A 17,857-nucleotide genomic window follows, 5' to 3' on the forward strand; every position below is an offset into this window, starting at 1 on the left:
TGCTGGGTGTCATTGTGTTGCCCTAAAATTAAAGCTTTCCATCTTTAGCAATGAATTTCTAAAGTAGAACTAGAAGTATATGAAGGTCTGCAAATGGCATCCTTTAGCTTTTAACTTTCACATAAAACAGAATAAAAGATTATCATATGTCCGAAAAAAAATCTGGCTACTGCTTGTAATAAATTCCTGTGCATACTCCAGATGCAGAATTTGATCTCATGTTGTCAGCTCATTCAATCTTCATGGAGTTTATTTTTATTTGGGTTGCAAACATCAAGAAAGATGTCAGATATGTATATATTAATATCTCTCCCTATTTATACACATACATACTCCAAGATACATCTAAATACATGCCCACAAATGCACATATATACACATAGACATATATTTTCTTCACCCCAACCAACTTTTCAGTTAATGGCCTCTATTCTTCTAGAGATTGTGAGGATAGGGTCAACTATATGAGAAGACCAAGCCATTATTTCCATGAGAGTCTAAGCAAGTTGACCCAGAGCCCTCTCCCAGAGTGGCAGTAGGGTGGTCCCTCCTGATCTTGTGAATTTATGATGGATGGTCTTTTTCATACTGGGAACTTTTTTGCACATGCTTCCTCATTCCCTTTGAAAAAAGTCCACAAATTACCATGTATGTCCAACTGAAACCCACCATAAATATTCTGGCTCCGTTCAACTACCCCCTTCCCCCCTGCCCAGAGGGGCTTGTAATTCACCCTTAGAGAAAAAAAAAGCCCACCTATATATTATGAGCTCATGATCAGACTCTATATGGTAACTTCCCAGCTAAGATCAGACACCTGACAGATCAAGATTTAATTCTACATTGTGTGTATGGCTTAATGATTGTCTTAACCTTTCTCAAATCTTTTGGCTATATATGCCTGTTGGTATGCCCCAATAAGTGAGTTATCTCTGAGCCTTCTCCCAGAGGAGGTTGTCTGCTTCCATCCTCTCCAAGCACTCTCTATCTCATCACCAGGGTCTCCCTGGACCCTCCCCCAGGAGCCACCTCGGACTTCACTGCCAGTGGCCAGGGAGGTGGAAGGCCCGAGGATGACCCACAAGAAATGGCTAAGTGAAATATTTCCAAGCTCTTGAAGTTATGGTCAGGAAGAGGTCTTTGGGGCTGTCTTATCTCTTTCATCTCATCTTGAGTAATATTTTTCGGTACTAGGATTATTTGCTGGTGCAATTTCACTATGCCAAGTCTTTTTTTTTTTTTTTGCCTCCACGGCTATCGCTGGAGTACAGTGCCTGCACTACAAATCAGCTGCTCCAGGAGACCATCTTTTTCTTTTGTTGTTGTTGGATAGAGCAGAGAGAAATTGAGAGAGAAGGGGAAGGGAGAGGGGAAGAGAAAGATTGATACCTGCAGACCTGTGAAGTGGCCCCCCTGCAGGTGGGGAGCGATAGGCTGGAACTGGATCCTTGAGTGGGTCCATGTGCTTCGTACTATGTGCTCTTAACCTGGGATGCCACCACCTAATCCACCCCACCCCCAGTCATTTTTTCAGAGAGAGAGAGAGAGAGATCATGAATTAACCAGAGTTGCCACCAGTAACATGACACTTCCATGTGAACCTGGGTCACACACATGAGAAGTCCTTACCCTGGGAGTTATTCTTTAAGCCCCATCCCAACCAAGTGATTGTTCAATAGGGAACACATTGACTTGTAAAATAGACTATTTATTACCGGATATTGCATCTCTCAAACTTTCTTTAATAAATGAGATTTCTTTCTAATTCTATCCTTTAAGATACATTTAAAAAGTCAGCATTATCACATTAACAATTATATATGGGACTCAAAAAGGAAACAGAGTTTTGAAATGAAGATAAACACTTTTTATATTGATTTATTTATTTTTCCATTTTGTTGCTCTTGTTTTTTATTGTTGTAGTTAATATTGTTGTTATTGTCATTGTTGTTGGACAGGACAGAGAGAAATGGAGAGAGAAGGGCAAGACAGAGAGGGGGAGAGAAAGATAGAACTACTTTACCATCTGTATAGTGACTCCCCTGCAGATGGGAGCCGGGGGCTCGAACCAGGATCCTTATGCTGGTCCTTGTGCTTTGTACCATGTACACTTAACCCACTGTAATACCACCCAACAACCCTAAGATAAACATTTTAAAGCCACTAGTTTATCTATAATAATTGCTGTTCTGAGACAGAAAGAATAACAAACAATAAATGAGACTATAAGTTAAAATGACAAATTTTGGGGTGGAGCCATGATGGCGACTTGGAAACAATACCTGTCATGAGCTCAAAAAAAAGGGGGCTTGCAACCTGGGATTCTCTGGAGAGGTGAGGATAATTGGCATGCCTGTGAAAGAGTGAATAAAGGGTGGTCAGGGTGACACCAAAAAAGAGTCCTATAACCCACTCTTGGGCTGGCAAACAGAGGCCAAATGGACAAAGAAAGGAAAAACTTTGGCTTCACTATTTTTGAGGCCACCCTACCCCTCCCACCCCAGAACCACCAGAACCACTCCCACAGGAAGGTCAGCTGCTCTTAGCAGGCTTCCTGCAGAGCTATTTGCTTTACCAAGATTCCTGGTTCAAAAGGGTTTCATCCCAAGCCTTTTTCTTCTCTTTCTTTCTCTCTCTCTCTTTCTCTCTCTCTCTCTCTCTCTTTCTCTCTCTCTCTTTCTATCTCTCTCTCTTTCTCTCTCTCTCTTTCTCTCTTAGGTGGCTAGAGCTCTATTTGTAAGAAAATTTCACACATCTAAATAACAGAAAAAACATTAAGATTCAAGAGGCCCAGAGAGTCCCAAATAGAATCAACCCAGACCTGACACATCATAGGTACAATGAAAAGAAGTAAGAATAAAGAAAGGATCCTAAAGGTTGCAAGAGTAAAAAAGTCATATACAGGGGAAAACCCATAATACTATCAGCAGATTTCTCCACTCAGACTCTCAAAGCCAGAAGAGGATGGCAAGATATCTATTGAGCCCTGAATGAAAAAGGGTTTCAACCAAGGTTATTATATCCTATTAGACTTTCATTCAAACTATATGGAGGATCAAAACCTTCTCCAACAGGCAACAGTTAAATGAGGCGACCATCACAAATTCTGCACTAAAAGAGGTTCTAAAATACTTCTTATAAACAAGAACATAGCCATAATACTCAGCATATATTAGAACAAATAAAAATTGTTAAATAATGGCACTTTAATACCTTAAATCCATAATATCAGTAAATATCAATAGCTTAATATCATCCATTAAAAGGCACAGATAGGGAGGATGGATGAGAAAACACAACCCAACCATATGAGGCTTGCAAGAATGCCACCTGACCCAACAAGACAAACATAAAATTAAAGTGAAAGTGAAAATTAAAGTGATTATATGACGGAAAACTATCATATAGGCTAATGGATTACAAAGACAGCAGGAACAGCCATTTTCATCTCTGACATCACAGACTTTCAATTAAATAAAGTAATAAAAGATAGTAAAGGTCATTACAAAATGGTTAGGGGATCAATCAACCAAGAAAATTTAACAAATATTAACATCTATGCACCCAATGAGGGACCATATAAATACATCAAACACATATTAAAACAACTATAAAAATACATCAATATTAATACAATAATAGTGGGAGACTTCAGAACCCCACTCTCACACTTAGATCAATGAAGCAGAGAATCAACAAATAAACAAGATAATTAAATGAAGAGATGGACAGACTTTACCTCCTGGAAATTTTCAGAGTTCTTCACCCCAACAAACAGGAATACACATTCTTTTCAAATGCACACAGCACATCCTAAAGAATAGACCACATATTAGTCCACAGTATCAACAAATTCAAAATCATTGAAGTCATCCCATATATCTTCTCAGACCACTGTGGAATAGACCTAACATTCAACAATAGACAGAAAACTATTAAAAGTCACAAAATTTGGAAAGTCAGCAGCATGCTGTTTAATAACTGCTGGAACTGAGAGGCACTCAAAGAAGAAATTCAAATGTTCCTGGAAACAAATGAAAATGAAGACACAGCTATCAAAATATTTTTTACACTTCTAAAGTAGTACTGAGAGGGAATCTCATAGCCATACAATCACATATTAGAGAACAATAAACAGCTCAAATAAATGAACAACCTTACTGCATGCCTTAAGGGCATAGAGAAAGAGAAATAATGGGATCGTAAAGCAACCAGAGGGACAGAAATCACTCAAATTAGAGCAGAAATAAACAACACAGAAAATAAGAGAACCATACAAAAGATCAACTGTCAGGAAATTGTGCAGCTGTGGTTGAGCTTGGCAGGGCTCACAAAGCACCCTGCATTCCTGATACTATGGCCTATCTACATAATCACTGTTATGCCTGAAAGATCCCCACCCATTCCATTCCTTTGATCTATCTCCTTTATACCCTCAAGACCATCCCAGCTTCCAGGGTATTATTAATCCCACCAGTTAAAACCCTCGCAGCAGTTGCTAAGGAAGCCTCTACCTTCCCAGTCCCTTTTGTCTTTCTCTACCCCTTCCTATCCATTTCCATTTCCAACTTGCCACTTCCGGGTCTACACTTTAAATGCCTTGGCTCTCTGATCAATAAAGATATTGCATTGCCTTGTGCCATGTGTTTGGTTCCTGAGTCATCTCCCTCATGTCGCTGAGTGAGTAGCAGCCCAGGCTGGCTCCAGTTGAGTTCTCTCCAACCCAGAGAGCACATGCCCAAGAAGAGGCACCCCCATGCTAGCCAAACAATCAATGAAGCCAAATGCTGGATTTTTGAAAAATTAAACACGATTGACAAACCCCTAGACAGACTCACTAAAAAAAAAAAAGGAGGGGGAGATTCAAATAAATATATTTGCAAATGATAGAGAAGATATCACAACTGACACCACAGAAGTCCAGAAAAATCATGTGAAATTTTTACAAAGAACTATACACCACCAAGCTAGGGAATCTGGAAGAAATGGAAGAATTCCTAGAAACATATACCATTCCAAAACTTAATCAAGAAGAACTACTAAATCTAAATGTACCAGTCACAGACAAAGAAATCAAAACAATTATTAAGAATCTTCCCAACAACAAAATTCCTGGACCAGATGGATTTACAAAGGAATTGTACAAAACCTTCATGAAACAGTTAATACATATACTTCTAAAGCTCTTCCACAAGATAAAAGAAACATGAACACTCCCTTCACCTTCTATGAAGAAAACATCACCCTGATACCAAAAGCAGATAGGGACACAACAAAAAAGGAAAACTACAGACCAATATCTCTGATGACTATAAGTGCCAAATATTAAACAAGATCCTGGCCAACCAGATACAGAAGTATATCTCAAAAAAAATTGTTCATCATGACCAGTGGGTTTTTTTCCTGGTATGCAAGGCTGGTTCAACATACAAAAGTCATTCAATGTCTTTCATCATATCAATAAAAGCAAAATCAAATAACACATGATTATCTCAGTAGATGCAGAGAAAGCCTTTGACAAAATCCAACACCCATTCATATTCAAAATACTACAAAAATTGGAATATATGGGAAATTCCTGAAGATAGTGGAGCTCATATATAGCAAACCTATAGCCAACATCATACTCAATGCACATAAGCATAAAACACTCCCCCTCAGATCAGAGACTAGGTAGGACTGTCCATTATCACCATTATTCTTCAACATAGTATTGGAAGTTATGGCCATAGAAATCAGGCAAGAGAAAAAAATCAAAGGTATACATATTGCAAGGGGAGAAGTCAAGCACTCCTGTTTACAGATGATATCTTCATATACATAGAAAAACCTAAAGAATCCAGCAGAGAGCTACTGGAAGTTTTTACGCAATATAGCAAGGTGTCAGGCTATAAAATCAATGTACAAAAATCAGTGGCATTTCTTTATACAAACAATAAATCCAAAGAATCACTCTTATTCACTGTTGCAGCAAAATCAGTAAAGTACCTAGGAATAAACCTGAACAAAGAAGGGAAAGACTTGTATATTGAAAACTATGAGTCACTATTCAAGGAAATAAAAAATGATACCAAGAAATGGAAAGACATCCCATACCCATGGATCAGGAGAATTAATATCATCAAAATGAATATTCTCTTCAGAGCCATATACAAATATAATGTGACACCCAACAAAGTTCCACTAAACTTCTAAGAGAATAGAACAATAATGGGCAGATGATATCAACAGAATATTCACTACAGAAGAGATCTAAAATGCTAACAAACAAATGAAAAACTGGTCCAGGTCACTGATTGTCAGAGAATTGCAAATAAAAGCAACAAAAGATACCACCTCACCTCTGTAAGAATGGCATACATCAAAATTAACAGCAGCATCAAATGCTGGAGAGGTTGCAGGGACAAAGGCACCCTTCGGCACTGGTGGTCAGAATGTAAATTGGTCCAACCTCTCTGGAGAGAAGTCTGGCCTCACAAGGCTAGACATCAACCTTCCATATGACCCAGTAATTCCTCTCCTAGGGATATACCCCAAGGACCCCATAATACCCAACCAAAAAGATATGTGTCCACCTATCTTCATAGCAGCACAACTCATAATAGCTAAAACCTGGGAGCAACCTATGTTCCCAACAACAGATGAGTGGCTGAAAACACTGTGGCATACATACACAATGGAATACTACACAACTATGAAGAATGAACCCACCCTCTGTGACTCATTTTGGCTGGGGCTAGAAGGAATTATGTTAAGTGAGCTACATCAGAAAGACAAAGACAAGTACGGGATGATCCCACTCATAAAAAGAAGTTAATAAAGAAGAACAGAAAAGTAAACTCAAAGCAGGATTTGACTGATTTTTGGAGTAGGGCACCAAAGTAAAAATCACTGGGTTGAAGGTGAGGGTGAAGTTTGGCTTCACTGTGGGGGTGGGGAGTGATGGTATGGGATTGTCTTCTGGTGGTGGTAATAGTGTTTATGTACACTCCTATTAATTTGTAGTCATATAAATCACCATTTAGTTAATATGAGAGGGGAAAATTGAATGTCTCAAACTTAGTCTTTGATATGTTGACTTTCTTAACAGCCAGGAAGAATAGAAGGAAATGTTGGCACAGCTGTGTAAAATAATGTCAAAGGACATAAATTATGGTGATGTTGTGTATGATACAGTAAATCCTAACAAAGGGATTTTTCAAAGTTAACCCAATTGCCAAATAATGTGATTACAGCAATAACTATCTATTGCCTTCTTAAGCCCTAAGATAACAGGAACCCCCTGATTCCTCTATAGAGCCTATATTTCTCCCAGTCCGGGAACTTCTAGGGTGGGGCTCACTTTCCTGTATGCTCCTCTTAATTCATACTAAATGATATCGCATCCACCAATCCCAAACTAATCAACACGACAAGCACCACCTCAGCATGCTTCACTTCAGACTATGTCCAGAGTTGACAGGCATGGATTGTCAACCCATCAGCCTCATTTCTCAGGTGAGACCTTTCCTTTCATAGATTATCAATCTCCATTTCAGGTGGTTCACTTCCTAACAAATTCCCAAAACCTAGATGTAGACCAGATCCCATGAGATAGAGCATATGTCCACATGTATCCATAAATTAGGGCAAATATATACCTGAAAGAAAAAGTACACAATAGTCTGCAGTGAGTCAGTATAAAATTTATAATGAAATAGTGTCTACTTAGACATAGATACCATCACCCTCCTCACCTACTTTCTATTACGCTTCCCTCACTCACTCCAAAGCTAACCTTATCAGAGAAAGTACTGCAAAATTTGAATAAGGTCAAGAGACTGGCATACTTTAATGATGACTCTTTAGTCACTATCAGGCCACCCATCAGCTAAGATTCCCAAACAGACATGATGGGCCTAGACCTCAAATAAATCCTCTCCAATATTACCAGTGATCTCTATCAGGAACAACAAAATAGACCCCTTTATGGGTCCCCATAGGTACTTGCTCTCAACTTGGATCAACAATGGTAGAGATTGTTCCATCCTCTGAAGGGAGCATGGACAAAATACTCTATGCTCCACCTGAGGAAGTTGGGTCCTGAAATTAGGGAAGCTTGGAATCTTCCTATTTGTGACCACAGAATGTGAGCTGAGACCAACAGGAATGTAGAGGTCACATAGGCTCCTGAGTATGGGCCCCAAATAAGATCAAATTGATGGGGTTTATAGTCAACAATATTTATACACCTTTCCCTTATGTGGGAGCTACTCTCTTCCCTGATGCAGCTTTTTGGTCCTTTTTCCAGACATGACACCATCTCCCTAGACAATAAGTTGGATCTACCTGTATGTCAAATGTCAGCCTCAGGGAAAAAAAAAAAAAAAAAAAAAAAAAAACTCAGATAGTCAACAGACCCTTTGGAATATAACTAAAATTGGCCTACGATCTATCTACAAAACAGAGACTGCCCAACCCTTCATCTGCACTATTCCAGCTTTTAGGTTCATGATTAGTCAACCACTTGTTTGGCTTTATATGTTAACTCTTTTTTCAGCCACCAGGTTCCAGATGGTACCATGATGCCAGCGGTACTTCCCTGAACAGACAACCCCAATATGTCCTGGAGCCCCAAGTGTCCAAATCCTGCCCCACTAAGGGCAGAGGGAGACAGGCTGGGAGTTAAATGTCCATGTTCAGCAGGGAAGCAATTACAGAACCCAGACCTTCCGCCTTCTGCACCCCATAATGACCTTGGGTCCATACTCCCAGAGGGATAAATAACAGGAAAGCTATCAGGAAATAGGTTGGGATATGGAGTTCTGATGGTGAGAATTGTGTGGAGCTGTACCCCTTTATCCTATGTTTTTGTCAATGTTTCCTTTTTATAAATAAAAATACATAAAATAAATTAAAATGAAAAGTGATAAAACACTGGGAAGAAATAAACTATAAAGGTCTATTGAAGGCATTAATGAAGACATTTTCCACCAATTTCAGTAACAGTATATTTAGAGAATTTTGATTTATAAGATCTTTGTCCTAAGGGTACATATTTGCATTCACCAAGATAAGTATCAAGATATCTCACTCTCAACCAAACCACATTTTTTTTCACTATAGAGATTAGGTCACATGGTCCAGGAGGTGGTGTTGGTATGCTTCTAGTTCTGCTTCTGGGATCCCTTCTGTTACACTGCTTGATGTTGTGGTCTATTTACATGGTCATTCTGTTATATTATTCTGGTCTCACTCCCCCTGCCTCTGGAAGATTTTGGTTTAGTCTTTGCCTTTTCAAGCTTCTTGCTTCTCCCGCCCACTATCCTACGTACTTCCTTGGTTCCGGACGCTGCGGAGGAGGAGAGAGATGGAGGAGCCCATGGTGTTGTGATTAGGTTGTTGGACTGCTTGCCTGCTCGTGAATAAAGATTAAACTAAATTCTCAGCTCAGCCATGAGTTTCTGGTTGTCTCTATCTCCCACCTGTGAAGCCAGCTCAGAGAAAACAATAAGGTGGCACAATGGATAATGCACTGGATTCTCAACCATGTGGTCCCAAGTTCAATCCTTGGTAGCACAGGTACCAGTGTGGTGTCTGGTTCTTTCTCCCTCGCCACTTATCTTTCTTATGAAATAAATAAATACATAATTAAAAAAAACTTTAAAAATTAAAAATAAATAAATAAAAAGGCATTTAGGTCACCAACCTTTCCTTAGTAGTCCTCTTTTTACATTTCAGAGTCTTCAGATATGCTGTGATAGACTAAAAGTCATTTAGGAGTCACCTTGCATTATCTTTTGGTTTGTTTCTTTTTTCTCTTTATTTTTTGAAAGAAATTGTTACCACCAGGCCTGTTTCTGGGGCTCAGTGCCTGCACAATAATCCACTACTGTCAGGAGTTACTCCCCCCTTTTTTTTATCTGATAGGACAGACAGAAACTGAGTGAGGGTGTGAGGGGATAAAAAAAAGCAGAGGAAGAAAAACACCTAGGCTACTGTTTCATCTTGTGAAGCTTCTTCTTTGCAGGCTGGGGATGAGGGCTTGAACCCAAATTCTTGCACAGGGCAAAATGGATGGGCTCAACTGGATGCACCCAGTCCCTTGCTTTTTTTTTCTTAGAGTTGATCTATGAGGAAGATCTTCCTGTAATCATCCTTTGTAAAGACTGAATAGTCAAAAGACAGCAATTCTATACACAATAAAATCTTACTTAACTCTAAGAAAAGATGAAGTATTTTTCATTTGCTACAATAGTCATGGGACCAAAGTGAAAGAAACCTGAAGATGGCCAAAAACTGGGTGATTTCATTCATAGTTGGGATTTAATAAGCAAAGCAAGAGGAATTAAAGGCTGAAATACTAATGAACTGTGGCATAATTCAGTACGTACTAGAATCTGAAGAATGACATTGGCAAGCAGCTGAAAGTGGAAAGAGAACCAAGTGCCCCATGGTGAAGGAAAATAATGATAAGGTGGTAGTGAGATGTGCTGACATTTACTTTTGCTTTCCTTTCCCCTTTCTCCTTTATTTCTTTTTCTTTTCTCTTCCATTCTTCTCTTTATTATTATTATTTTTAATTTTGACACCAGGGTTATCACTGGATTTTGGTGCTTAGTGAATAATCCGATGCTCCTGTTGGCCATGCTTTAAAGTATGATAGAGACTAAGAGAAACAGGGAAATATTAGAGGAGGAGTAAGGAGAGAGATAGAGACACCTGTAGCCCACTACATGTTCTGAAGCTTCCTTCCTGCAGGTAAGTATTGAGGGCTTGGTAACATGTGCACCACCACCCAGCCCCAGAAACACTTAGCTTGTGGGGATGTGAAACTACACCACTGTGACAACAGTCTTGTAAATCAATATTTCTTCAGTAAAGAAAAAGGAAAGCAGGAAATAAGCATATAATCCCAACCTAACAAACACAACCAGTACCACGCAGCATGCTTCACTTTGGATCTTGTCCAGAGACATCAGGCATAGAGTGCCAACCTTCCAGCTTCATTACTCCAGTGAGACCTTTCCTAGCTCATAGGATTCCTTAGTTGTGTTTCCTTAATGTACTTCCTAACAAAGCCTCAAAAGCTAGATATAGACCAGGGACCATGAGATAGGGCAGATGTACATGTATCCATAAGTTAGAGGAAATATATATACCATAAAGCAATAATGCATAATAGTTTACAGTGAGTCAGTAAATGCAGCAAGCAAATAGAAAGACCTAAAAAGATACAATAAAGTACCTAATGAAATAGTTTCTACTTAGACCTAGACACCTCCTCACTTACTTTCTATTTTACTTCCCTCAGTCACTCCAAAGCTAACCTTGTAAGCAAAAGTAAAGATTATAAAAGCTGGATAAGGGCAAGAGACTGGCATACTTTAATGATGACTCTTTAATCACTACCAGGCCATGCCATCACCTGGGACCCTACTCTGAGAGTCCTAGGATTCCCACATAGACATAATAGGCCTAGACCTCTAACAGATCCCTCTTTCCCTGCCACTGGTCATATCCATCAGTGTCGGGCTAGCTTTGCGGGTGGGAGACAGACGACCAGGGACTCATGGCTGAGCTGGGAAGCAATATCTGTTTATTCACGTGGAATGCAGCACAATGTAAAATATCTAAACTAACTCTAGTCACAATCCTGTTCTTATATATATACTCGCCAAGTAGGGTGGAAACAGGATGTGACGTAGAGAGGGTGGAGCGAAAAAACAGTGGTGGAAATCAGGGTGACTATGAGAGGGGACAGAGCAAAAAGACATCGTGAACCTGTGGGGATTAAACCAATGCCCTGCAGGCAGGACAGTGCTTAGTTAACAATGGTTATGTAAATAGAATACAGTGTTAAGCAGGGGGGATTAAATCAATGAAACAGAAGGGGTCTTAGAAGCATACCAACACATCAGGAACAACATAATGGACCTCTTTGGGTGCCCTATAAGACCTTACCCTCAATATGGATCAACAACGGTAAGGGATTGTTCCAATCTCTGAAGGGAGGGTGGTTAACATACTCTACCTACCACCCAAGGAAGATGGGTCCTGATATTAATGCAGCCTGGAATGTTCCTAGTCATGACCCCAGAATATGAGCTCAGACCTACAGGGATACAGAGGTTACACAGGCTCCTGTGCTTAATACAGGCCCCAGATCAAATTGAGGGGGTTTACGTTAACAATATTCATATACTTTCCCCATATTTGGGAGCTACTCTCTTTCCTGATCCAGCCTTATAGAAATTTTTCCAACTATGACACCATCTCCCCAGACAATGACCTAGGTCAATCTGCATATTAGTAGTAAAATCATGGACCCCATGCAATATACCTAAAATAAACCTACTTGCTTTTTGCAAAATGGAGACCCCCAAATTTTAATCTGCAATATTATTTTCTTTAGGTTATGATTAGTCAACATATTTTTTTTATTTATACCTTAGCCCTTTTTCAGTCACTGTGTTCTAGATGCTTCCATGATGCCAACCTCACTTCCCTAGACAGAGAACCTCACCAGAACCCTGCCTTTCCAGATCCCTGCCTCACTAGGGAAAGAGAGAGCCAGGTTGGAAGTATGTATCAACCTAGCAAAGCCTATGTTCAGCAGAGAAGCAATTATAGAAGTCAGACCTTCTGCCTTCTGCAACTTATAATGATCTTGGGTCTATACTCCCAGAGGGATAAAAGATAGGAAAGCTTTCAAGGGAAAGGATGGGATGTGGATCTCTGTTGGTGGGAACTGTGTGGAACTGTACCCTTCTTACCCTACGGTCTTGTCAATATTTCCATTTTATAAATAAATTAAAAATATTAAAACAAATAAAAACAAATATAAGCCCTACTCCTACCTGTACCCAATAATAACTCTAATCAAAAGTAAGTCAGAGGAAAGTGGGTCTGTTTGTTTCCACCTATTGAAATTACCACTTACTACTAAGCAGAGTGGAACATGGAATAAGTAAGAGCCAGAGCAAGAGGGTGCCAGCCAGTGGAAAGGGAAGCAAGAATGTGCAGGGAGTAGTAGAGTAGCCTATTTTGAGGTGAGTCTTTTATCTAAGAAAAAAATCTATATTCAGTGATACCTATAATATTCAACTACTATTTGAGATGGAAATGAATTTGTAGGGGAATGTTCTCTTTTAAGCCACTTTTAAATGTATTATTAATGATTATTTAGAAGATTGTAAGATTACAAGGTATAATTTCACACCACACCCAGCACTGAAGGTCTGTGTTTCCATTTCCCCAAAGATAATCATAGTTCTCACAGCATATAAGGGAATAGTTTTATATTTTATAAGTATTTTCTTTTTCATGATCATTATTTATTAAGTAAAGGTAGCCAGAATTTGAGAGAAAAAGGAGATACAGAGAGGGAAAGAGACAGAGAGATACCTGCAGCCCTGTTTCACCGCATGTGAAGCTTTCCCTCTGCAGGTGGGGACCAGGGAATTGAACCTGGTTCCTTGCACATTATAACATGTGTACTCACCAGGTGTTGCAGCACCTGGCTAAGGGAATAGTTTTAAATGCATCATACTGTGACATTTACAGTTGAGGAGTGCACAGCAGTGGAGAAGATATCCCCCTTCCTATATAAAGCATGAAACCATAAAAAGTGTAAGGAATAAAAAAATATGGTAGGCAGGTGGCAATGCCCAAGAGAAAAGGTAGTCGATGTGATAAGGAGATACTGTCCAGAAATCTTCTATTAGGTGTCAATGTTTGGATTTATTTTTAAGCTTTTTGATAGGTTACTAAAGTTCATATCTGAAAACAAAATGGATTCAGTATTTTGTGAAAACAGAACACACTACAAGATCTCATAGGATAAGAAGGAGACACCCCACCAGTGTGTCCTGGAGTTCCGCTTCCTCAGAGCCCTGCCCCATTAGGGAACAGAGAGACAGGCTGGGAGTATGGATCGACCTGCCAATGCCCATGTTCAGCAGGGAAGCAATTACAGAAGCCAGACTTCCCACATTCTGCACCCCATAATGATCCTGAGTCGATCAGAAAGCCTTTGACAAGGTCCAACATCCATCTTGTCCAGAGCCATATATACATTTAATGCCATCCCCATAAAATATCAACAAACTCCTTTAGAGGAATAGAACAAAAGGTTCAAAATTTATTTGGAACCAAAAGATCTCCAGGACTGCCACAGAAATCATAAGAAAAATGAACAAGACCAGAGGCATCACACTACTTGGTATTAAGCTATACTGCATAGGTATTGGAATCAAAACTGCTTGGTACTGGAATCAAAATAGACATAAGCTAATGGAATAAAACTGAAGGTCCAGAAATAAGCCCCCCACACCTACAACCAGCTACTTTTTGACAATGGGGTCAAACCATCAAATGGCAAAAGGATAATCTCTTCAACAAATGGTAACAGTGCTGAGAAAATTTAATTGAAACATGCAAGTAGATGAACTTGTACAGTCACTTATCACCTTCCACAGAATTCAACTCTAAGTGATTAATATCACAGACATTAAGCCAAAAACTATTCAATATATAGAAGAAAGTATTGGTAGGACATTTCATGACCTATGCTTTAAAATTCCTTCAAGGATTCAAATTCAACAGTAAAGGAAACAAAAGCAAAAATAAACCAATGGGACTACATCAGATTGAAAAGCTTCTGCACAGCAAATGGCACCATCACCCAAACACCCAATGGCTTGGGAGATCTTTACACAGCACACACCAGAAAAATGACTAATAATAAAATACACAAAGAGTTAAGTAAACTAAGCACCAAAGAAACAAGCAAAACCATTAGAAAATGGGGTCAGGGTGTGGAAAAACATTTCACTGAGGAAGAGAATAGGACAAGCTGATATATGAGAAGGTGTTCAAAGTCACTGATCATCAGATAAATGCAAATAAAGACAACAATGAGATACCACTTTAAACCCTTGAGAATGTCATACATCAGAAAAGAGAGAAATGACAATGCTGGAGAGGATGTAGAGATGAAGAGAAATTTCCGCACTGCTGGTGGAAGTGCAAAAAAAAGTTCAATCACTGTGGAAAGCAATTTGGAGACTTATTAGGACACTAGGAACGGACCTACCTTATGACCAAGCAATTCCATTTCTGGGGATTGACCCAGAGGAGATAAAAATACTATCAGAGATGTGTTCCAGGAGGTGGTGCAGTAAGTAGGTAAAGCATTGGACTCTCGAGCATGAGGTCCTGAGTTCAATCCCTGGCAGCACATGTACCAGAGTGATGTCTGGTTCTTTCTCTCTCTCCTCATATCTTTCTCTTAAATAAATAAGTAAAATATTTTTAAAGGAAATATGATCAGAGGTGGTGCAAAGCATAAAGATAGGTGTTAGGATCCCAGTTAGAACCTTGGCTCCCCAACTGCAGGGGAGTCGCTTCACAAGTGGTGAGGCAGGTCTGCAGGTGTGTATCTTTCTCTCCCCCTCTCTGTCTTCCCCCTCCTCTCTCCATTTCTCTCTGCCCTATCCACCAAAGATGAAAGCAACAATAATTGCAACAATAAAACAACAAGGGAAACAAAAGGGATAAAATAAAATTAAAAAAAGAAATATAATCAGAAGATATCTATTTATATCTATGTTCATAGTTGCAAAGTTTATAATCACCAGAACCTGGAAGCAATCCAGATGTCCAACATTAGATAAGTGGCTAAAAAATATAGTGATATATACATATATATATATTATTGTGCTGTTAAATGTGAATGAAATTGATCCTGACTTTCCTGGCCAGATGACCTCACCAATGTGTCTCAAAGTCTCATCTCTCCAGAGCCCTACCCAACTAGGAAAAAGCAGAAACTGGCTGGGGGTATGGATCAAACCTGCCAATTACAGAAGCTGAAACTTCCACCTTCTGCACTCCATAAAGAAATTTGATTCATAATCCCAGAATGATAATCCTCCAATGGAGGGGACCGGACACAGAACTCTGGTAATGGGAACTGTATGGAATTGTACCCCTGTTGTATTATAATATTATTAAACTTTACTAAATCATTAATTATTTTTAAGAAATTTCTTATTGAGGAATTATTGTTTTACATTCAACAGTAAATTCAATAGTTTCTACATGCATAACATTTGCCAGTTTTCCATATGACAATACAACCCCCACTAGGTCCCTTACCATTCTTCTTAGACCTGTATGTCCCCCTCCCCCCAGAGACTTTTACTTTGGTGCAATATGCCAACTCCAGTTCGGGTTCTGCTTGTGTTTTCTCTTCTGATCTTGTTTTTAACTTCTGCCTAAGAGTGAGATCATCCCATATTCATCCTTCTGTTTCTGACTTATTTCACTTAACATGAATTTTTTAAGGTCCATCCAAGATCGGCTGAAAATGGTAAAGTCACCATTTTTTATAGCTGAGTAATATATACATGAATACTACTCAGCCATTCATCTTTTGTTGGACACCTGGATTGCTTCCAGATTTTGGCTATTACAAATTGTGCTGCCAAGAACATATGTATACACAGATGTTTTTGGATGGGTGTGCTGGGTTCCTTAGGATATATCCCCAGGAGAGGAATTGCAGGGTCATAGGGTAGGTCCATTACTAGCCTTCTGAGAGTTCTCCAGACTGTTATCCAAAGAAGTTGGACCAAGTTACATTCCCACCAGCAGTGCAGGAGGGTTCCTTTGACCCCACAACCTCTCCAGCATTTGCTGCTGTTACCTTTTCTGATGTATGACATTCTCACAGGAGTGAAGTGGTATCTCACTGTTGTCTTGATATGCATTTCTCTGACAATCAAAGACTTGGAGCATTTTTTTCATGTTTTTCTCAGTCTTTTGGATCTCTTCTGTGGTGAATATTCTGTCCATGTCCTCTTCCCATTTTTGCATGGGGTTATTTGTTGTCTTGTTGTTGAGTTTGGCAAGCTCTTTATTTATTTTGGTTAATAGTCTCTTGTCTGATGTATGGCATGTAAAGTTCTTCTCCCATTCTGTGAGGGGTCTCTTGGTTTGGGTAATGGTTTATTTTTCTGTGCAGAAGCTTTTTAAGTTGATGTAGTCCCATAGGTTTATGCTTGCCTTAGTCTTCTTTATAATTCTATTTGTTTCATTAAAGATGTGTTTAAAATTTATTCACAAAAGAGTTCTGCCAATATTTTCCTCTAAGTATCTGATAGTTTGTGGTCTAGCATCCACTTGGAATTTACTTTTGTATTTGGTGAAATATACTGGATCAGTTTCATTCTTCTGCATGTTTCAACCCATTTTTTCTAACACCATTTGTTGAAGAGACTCTGCTTTCCCATTTAATAGACTGGGCACTTTTGTCAATGATTAGATGTCCATAGGTGTGGGGATTTAGTTCTGGGCTCTCAATCCTATTCCACTGGTCATTATATCTATTCGTGTTCCAGTACCAAGCAGTTTTGATGACAATGGCCCTATAATTCTATTTGAGATCTGGAAGTGTGATGCCTCCAGTTCTGTTCTTTCTTCTCAAGATTCTTTTGGCAATTCTAGGTCTTTTCTGGTTCCAGATAAACATCTGTAGCATTTGTTCTATTCTCCTAAAAATGTGATTGGGATCTTGATGGGGATAGTATTAAATTTGTATATAGATCTGGTTAGTATATTCATTTTTATGATGTTAATTCTTGCAACCCATGAACATGGAATATCTTTCCACTTCTTTGTGTCTTTTTCAGTTTCCTTGAGTGGTGACACATAATTTTCAGTATACAAGTCTTTCACTTCCTTGGCTAGGTTTACTCCTAGGTATATTATTATTTTTGTTGCTATAATAAAAGGAATTGATTTCTGGATTTCAACTTCTTGTAACTTAGTGTTTGAAGAAGAATGCCACTGACTTTTGAATGTTAACTTTGTA

The sequence above is a fragment of the Erinaceus europaeus genome, chromosome 1 (genome assembly GCF_950295315.1).
Source record: "Erinaceus europaeus chromosome 1, mEriEur2.1, whole genome shotgun sequence".
NCBI classification, from domain to species: domain Eukaryota; kingdom Metazoa; phylum Chordata; class Mammalia; order Eulipotyphla; family Erinaceidae; genus Erinaceus; species Erinaceus europaeus.